Source organism: Myxocyprinus asiaticus, chromosome 17 (assembly GCF_019703515.2).
Source record: "Myxocyprinus asiaticus isolate MX2 ecotype Aquarium Trade chromosome 17, UBuf_Myxa_2, whole genome shotgun sequence".
Lineage (NCBI taxonomy): Eukaryota > Metazoa > Chordata > Actinopteri > Cypriniformes > Catostomidae > Myxocyprinus > Myxocyprinus asiaticus.
In genome coordinates, this window is record NC_059360.1 from 2,458,978 (window position 1) to 2,467,040 (window position 8,063).

An 8,063-nucleotide genomic window follows, 5' to 3' on the forward strand; every position below is an offset into this window, starting at 1 on the left:
CACAAGGAGGGTAAGCCACAAACATTCATTGCCAAAGAAGCTGGCTGTTCACAGAGTGCTGTATCCAAGCATGTTAACAGAAAGTTGAGTGGAAGGAAAAAGTGTGGAAGAAAAAGATGCACAACCAACCGAGAGAACCGCAGCCTTATGAGGATTGTCAAGCAAAATCGATTCAAGAATTTGGGTGAACTTCACAAGGAATGGACTGAGGCTGGGGTCAAGGCATCAAGAGCCACCACATACAGACATGTCAAGGAATTTGGCTACAGTTGTCGTATTCCTCTTGTTAAGCCACTCCTGAACCACAGACAACGTCAGAGGCGTCTTACCTGGGCTAAGGAGAAGAAGAGCAAGTTTTGTATTTCATTTGGAAACCAAGGTCCTAGATTCTGGAGGAAGGGTGGAGAAGCTCATAGCCCAAGTTGCTTGAAGTCCAGAGTTAAGTTTCCACAGTCTGTGATGATTTGGGATGCAATGTCATCTGCTGGTGTTGGTCCGTTGTGTTTTTTGAAAACCAAAGTCACTGCACCCGTTTACCAAGACATTTTGGAGCACTTCATGCTTCCTTCTGCTGACCAGCTTTTTAAAGATGCTGATTTCATTTTCCAGCAGGATTTGGCACCTGCCCACACTGCCAAAAGCACCAAAAGTTGGTAAATGACCATGGTGTTGGTGTGCTTGACTGGCCAGCAAACTCACCAGACCTGAACCCCATAGAGAATCTATGGGGTATTGTCAAGAGGAAAATGAGAAACAAAAGACCAAAAAATGCAGATGAGCTGAAGGCCACTGTCAAAGAAACCTGGGCTTCCATACCACCTCAGCAGTGCCACAAACTGATCACCTCCATGCCACGCCCAATTGAGGCAGTAATTAAAGCAAAAGGAGCCCCTACCAAGTATTGAGTACATATACAGTAAATGAACATACTTTCCAGAAGGCCAACAATTCACTAAAAATGTTTTTTTTATTGGTCTTATGATGTATTCTAATTTTTTGAGATAGTGAATTGGTGGGTTTTTGTTAAATGTGAGCCAAAATCATCACAATTAAAAGAACCAAAGACTTAAACTACTGCAGTCTGTGTGCATTGAATTTATTTAATACACGAGTTTCACAATTTGAGTTGAATTACTGAAATAAATGAACTTTTCCACAACATTCTAATTTATTGAGATGCACCTGTATATATATATATATATATATTTTATCAAGCTTTTTTTTTATGCCTATCTTGGGAATGCTCTTTGGCAGCTATTTTATATGGATACAAGTGCAGCTCCTATATACTTGAATGGGGAAAGACTATAATCTCTAAAACAGTTGGTCAAGATTATGATCAAAGAACATATTTCAAATCAGCAGTAAAATCTGACAACAATGGTATCATAAATTGTGCTTTGTTAGCTCAGATCACACTAAAAAAGCTTTTCCAGCTAATGCTTGTTTTTTTACTTGACTGACAGGCGATGTCTGTATCTAACAGGTGATTGGCTCTTTTACCTGTAAAGCGGGCTTTTTTCGTACACTGTAAAAATTTTTACAAAAATTTAAAAAAAAAAAATGGTTAAATGTCCGGCAGCAAAAGTTGCCAAACAGTTACCATAAAATTACAGTAAAATACTAAATTCAACAATGAATTACTGTAAAATTACAGCTTTTCCCTGTATATATTCTTTGTAATTTTATAGCCAAATTTTAGTAGAATTACAAATTTTTATTGTTAGAAAACATCTCTAAAATGTAATAAAATCAAGGAAATACTGCATAAATACAATTAAAGCCCACAATTTGAAGGTTGCTATCTTTTAAATAACAGCAGAATTACATTGTTTCATAGAATTATTCAATCAATCTACAACATGCGCCTGTCAAAGTACACATTTTTAAAAGTAAAAATAAAGAAAAATTATTTAAATTAACAGTCACATTACTGTTTTTAAATCTTATTTAAAAAATTTCAACAGAGGTAATCTGTCAATAAATGTTCTTAACCTATACATTTACAGTGGATAACCGTTAAATATTGGTTGAACTGCCTACAGACTATTACAATGTACTGTTTATCCATGAGATCTCACTGTTACAGCACTGGATTCTATTGGTTAAATACAGAAAAATAATGTAAAATTACATGTAATTAACCCTCTATAAAAGTTTATGGTTAGTGTGTTCACAGATCTAAGCTTTTATTTTATGTGATCATTCAATATATTCACAGAAATTCATAGAACATTTTTTATTTCGAAAATCAAATAATCCATTAAATATGCAACACTTTCCAATTCATTTACAGTGCTTGGGATGTAATAACATTTTAAGTTTGTTAAAACCATCTTAAGGTCTACCAAATTTTACAATATATTCCTATAAGTATACATATTTTTGTGGTTCTTTTGTTCTTCAAATTACAGGTTTTATACAGGAATCAATATGCTTAAGTGAACATTTTATTTCAGCAGATAAAAGAATGGTGCACTTAAATTTTACATAAATGCACATCAACCAATACACTATTGCTCTTTTAAAACAATGTGAAGCTATTGGCCAGAACAATAAAAGCGCAACAACAATACATGCTTTCAATCTTTTATTTTGACAGTTGAAATTCAACAATCATGACAACTGAACCTACCATTCACAATAAACACCAAATGGAAGCAAATAAATGGTTACTGTGGATCTTTACAATAATGCTTCTAAGGTTTTAAAGATTTATAATAATGTGTATCTAAAATATAAACAATAATGTGAATAATGGCACTAATTCCCTTCTATATAATTCTCAATTTATCTGTAGTATGGACTGTATCAGTATACATTTATTAAAAGATTCAGATTAGGATTGCATGGGTAAAATATTATTTGGACATGGTGGTACTGCCATGTAGGGGTGGGAATTTGGGGCAATCTCACGATTCAGTTTGATTCCGATTCTTGGTGTTACAATTAGATTTAAATCAATTCTTAATTTATGACTCAAAACAATTTGATTCAATAAAAAGAGCACTGTGTGTCAAACCCGACTCCCTCTGCCCACTGAGCTGCAAATGAAGCATTAAGCTGCTCTTGATGAGAAATTGTCTGAGTAACAGAAAAAAATAGCATAGTTACATACATACACACATATACATACATATATACAGTTGTGCTCAAAAGTTTGCATACCCTGGCAGAAGTTGTGAAAATTTGGCGTTGATTTTGAAAATAGGACTGATCATGCAAAAAACTTTTATTTAAGGATAGTGATCATATGAAGCCATTTATCATCACATAGTTGTTTGGCTCCTTTTTAAATCATAATGATAACAGAAATCACCCAAATGGCCCTGATCAAAAGTTTACACACCCTTGAATGTTTGGCCTTGTTACAGACACACAAGGTGACACACACAGGTTTAAATGGCAATTAAAGGTTAATTTCCCACACCTGTGGCTTTTTAAATTGCAATTAGTGTCTGTGTATAAATAGTCAATGAGTTTGTTAGCTCTCACATGGATGCACTGAAGGCTAGATACTGAGCCATGGGGAGTAGAAAAGAACTGTCAAAAGACCTGCGTAACAAGGTAATGGAACTTAATAAAGATGGAAAAGGATATAAAAAGATATCCAAAGCCTTGAAAATGCCAGTCAGTACTGTTCAATCACTTATTAAGAAGTGGAAAATTCAGGGATCTCTTGATACCAAGCCAAGGTCAGGTAGACCAAGAAAGATTTCAGCCACAACTGCCAGAAGAATTGTTCGGGATACAAAGAAAAACCCACAGGTAACCTCAGGAGAAATACAGGCTGCTCTGGAAAAAGACGGTGTGGTTGTTTCAAGGAGCACAATATGATGATACTTGAACAAAAATGAGCTGCATGGTTGAGTTGCCAGAAAGAAGCCTTTACTGCACCAATGCCACAAAAAAGCCCGGTTACAATATGCCCGACAACACCTTGACACACCTCACAGCTTCTGGCACACTGTAATTTGGAGTGATGAGACCAAAATAGAGCTTTATGGTCACAACCATAAGCGCTATGTTTGGAGAGGGGTCAACAAGGCCTATAGTGAAAAGAATACCATCACCACTGTGAAGCATGGTGGTGGCTCACTGATGTTTTGGGGGTGTGTGAGCTCTAAAGGCACGGGGAATCTTGTGAAAATTGATGGCAAGATGAATGCAGCATGTTATCAGAAAATACTGGCAGACAATTTGCATTCTTCTGCACGAAAGCTGCGCATGGGACGCTCTTGGACTTTCCAGCAGGACAATGACCCTAAGCACAAGGCCAAGTTGACCCTCCAGTTGTTACAGCAGAAAAAGGTGAAGGTTCTAGAGTGGCCATCACAGTCTCCTGACCTTAATATCATCGATACACTCTGGGGAGATCTCAAACATGCGGTTCATGCAAGACGACCAAAGACTTTGCATGACCTGGAGGCATTTTGCCAAGACGAATGGGCAGCTATACCACCTGCAAGAATTTGGGGCCTCATAGACAACTATTACAAAAGACTGCATGCTGTCATTGATGCTAAAGGGGGCAATACACAGTATTAAGAACTAAGGGTATGCAGACTTTTGAACAGGGTCATTTCATTTTTTTCTTTGTTGCCATGTTTTGTTTTATGATTGTGCCATTCAGTTATAACCTACAGTTGAATATGAATCCCATAAGAAATAAAAGAAATGTGTTTTGCCTGCTCACTCATGTTTTCTTTAAAAATGGTACATATATTACCAATTCTCCAAGGGTATGCAAATATTTGAGCACAACTGTATATATATATATATATTATACACACACACATATAATGAAGAATTAAGTAGAATTAAAATGGTGAAATAACAGGGTAAAGTGTTCTTAATATTTTTACATATATACCCCCCCCCCCGAATACAAAGCACAAGGGCCAATCACAGAACCTAATACTGAAACAGTTGTTACAGTCCTTAAAAGGGGCCTACACACAGTTGTTTAGTGCATTTTCAACAGTAACAGTAAGATAGAAAATGTGCTGAAAATTTTTTTAAGGATTGGGACTTTGAAGGTGGGGTATGCGATTCTAATCCAATACACGTCTTTTTGTCAAATTCAGCGAATATCTCCACACAGTATGCTAGCTGTCCGTTCAGTGTGTGCGCTGAAAAAATACTCCAGTGTTTGTACATAGCCCTGTCTCTGTAAATGGGAAATAAACAAAGTGGCTCGGACCGAGCCACACAACACTATTCCAGCCATGATTTGTGTGTCAGGGAACGTTACATTACTTGCCCACGGACATTCAGCTTACTTTCTAGCTTGCCAAGATATGCTGTTGCTGTGATGTTAGCTATAAAAGCAGAAGAGTTGTGAGTATCTCTGTCTGGAGATGGTTTGCTGGCTCTGGGAAACAGTCTCATCCTCTCTGGCTGTAAGCTTCATAGCAGCAACTGTAGAGATAGTTTGCTAACCCACAACCTAGCTAATGTTAGTTACATCACTTGCTGTGTCGTTGTTCGCTCTATATCATGGTATTTGTCATGGAATTGCATACCCCACCTTTAACTATATGAAATGCTCACATCAAATATCTCATAGAATGTCGTCACTGTTCATTATCACTGTGCACTTTAGTTTTCTTCAATCTCAATTCACTCACCTTTAGCTGTCACTACATAACAGTTTTAATATTAACTCTGAGAAAGATGTCAGTCATCTTAGGAGGCATCCATAAGGAAGAAAATTCCATAACTCCAGGCTTTGGACACTGTGGGCGGCTTCTCTCAATGATCTTGTTAGCCATCATTAAACCAGTGGCCACTGCCTCGTCTGTGAAAAGATCAAATCAAACGTTTATCTGTTTGAACCTGCAACCTGTGTACAGTAATTCTGACACATCCTGTGCACTTTGTAGTGCATCATCAGTAATTGTAGTATTAGTATCTGAATTAGCTGATCAACTGGAAGTTACTAAATTTTGATGACTGAATTTCTACTTTCTCTGCTCTGTCATTGTAACTAACACTTAAGAGTGTGTTGTCTGGCATAATAAGCAGTTTGATGATATAACCTGCTGGCAAATTCATAAAAATAAAAATATTAAAAAATGTTAATCATATTATGTGTAAGTTGTAGCACTAACACTAATATTCCAGCCTTCATTCTGCATCAATTTGGTTATTCCATTTTCTAATGTTGTGTGAACACAACCAAAAAAAACATACCTTGGTCACATCTGTTTGCTTGTAGGAATCTTCTGAAGACATGTGGGAAAACAGCAAAATATGGTCCTGATGACTGGGATGAACTGAGGTTTTCTGACATATCAGGGACAGAAGTGACAAAAAACAGAAAACAAAAGCACAGAAATAAGATAAGGGTTAAAATCCACTATTCTCTATAAGGGTTAAAATCCACTATTCTCTATAAGGGTTAATTGTAATCACTATTTAAGTACGGTTCCCACACATTTTCTGTGTCAAAATGCCACACAAATTTAACAAGGTTTTCATTATTACCTTAGTCAACTTTATAACAATAATCACATGCATGTTAGCTCTTTGGACTTCTATCAAGAGCTAACTGCATCTTTCACTTTTACTGCCAAGGTAGCACATTAAAAATAAGCTCAATAATACAACAACCACTACAAACTGAGTAACGTTTGTTTGCCTGTACTGAACAGATGCACCATCAAATTAAATTTCTAAGACTAACGTCCCTCAACTCGTTAAAGGGGTTAAAACTTCAGCTCTGGTATTGTTTTGATAGCTTAAATCTGTACACTTTGACAACTTAGCTTAACCCTGCTGTTAGCTTGCACTAAATCACTTAGCTTGACATCAGAACGCCACTATTCATAATAAAGTAACTAAAAACAAAGTAAGCCGTTTGCACTCCCAGCAAAGCAGCGGATATTTGACAAAAATAAAACCAAGACACTACCTTTAGTTGATGCTAAACATTAACACTTGGCGTGAACACAGACTTCTGTGCAGCCAGACTGTCTCTTCCTTCTTCAGACAGACAGCTCTCCCGGCGCAGCGGGCGCTCAGATTCAAACAGCTGATTCTCGGGCATTCATTGGCTGAACAGTTCCGGCAAAGACAATTTTGTCCAATCACAACACAGAACTATTTGCTGACCTCATTTTCTGTGGTTTACAATAAAGATGTATTCTGCCAAATATAAGATATTACAATTTACCACATTTTTTAAAGAGAGGGGTAACGAATTACTTAAAGCAAAGGTGTGTAATCCATAGAGGCTAGCAGTTAGCAAGCTAGCTATGAAAGAATAGAGCCCGCCCTCGCTTCAGAGGTGTCTCCAAAGCCGCTCACTCCTCTATCTCACACACACAGAGCAGAGTCTAAGCGCCAGGAGGAGAGACGTGTTGGTGGAATCGATCGCAATGGTTTCAGATTACCAGATTCAGATTAATAAAAAGTTTCATTTTACACCGTAGCTGCTGTTAGCGTTGAGATAATTCGTAAATGTACACAAACTACATGAGCTAAATACTTCATTACATTAACAAAATATATAAAAAACAAATCAAACCATGTAATCACCTGTCCAAAAGAAAAATAGCAACCATGGCGTCATTTTTCAGACCCTTTTAGTCCCGCAGTTGCCTCCAGCGTGGAAAAGCAACGCCAATGTTAATTCTGCTTTTAGCATGCTCTTGATCCAGACGTTTTTTCGTTGTAGAAGTTTCTAACACAGTCTTTCTTTTCTTGTTTTTACTGGTGGTTCGCCTTCCATTCTCGCGCTCGCTCTGCACAGCGTCAAGGAACCAGCGCTGATGACGTGTTATTGTCTGCGCGAACAAGTTGCGCGGCGGTATGCAAATATAGATTGACAGACAGGAAGGACATCCTATCATTATATTCGGTCCATATATAATTTTTTTTTTTTTTAATTTAGACCACTTAAATTATTGATTGCTATCAGGATGTGAAGAGACTTTCAACCAGTATAACAAAAAATGTTTCTGGAAAAGATTGCACACCCTAGCTTTAACAGTGTGTGTATGAAGGACCAGTGCATTATAATAAAAACATTGTGCTAGAGTAGAGATTAAAATATCCCT

General features: G+C 37.1%; 1 long non-coding RNA gene across 1 annotated transcript; it reads right to left on the bottom strand.

Annotated features, from left to right (window-relative positions):
* Positions 1 to 2,575: 2,575 nt before the first annotated feature.
* Positions 2,576 to 7,772, bottom strand: LOC127455412 (uncharacterized). Its single transcript, XR_007899667.1, has 4 exons — positions 7,543 to 7,772; positions 6,196 to 6,288; positions 5,631 to 5,800; positions 2,576 to 3,084 (listed from the first exon to the last, which is right to left on the bottom strand). It is a non-coding gene; the product is annotated as an uncharacterized LOC127455412 (long non-coding RNA).
* Between the last annotated feature and the right edge of the window lie 291 nt (positions 7,773 to 8,063).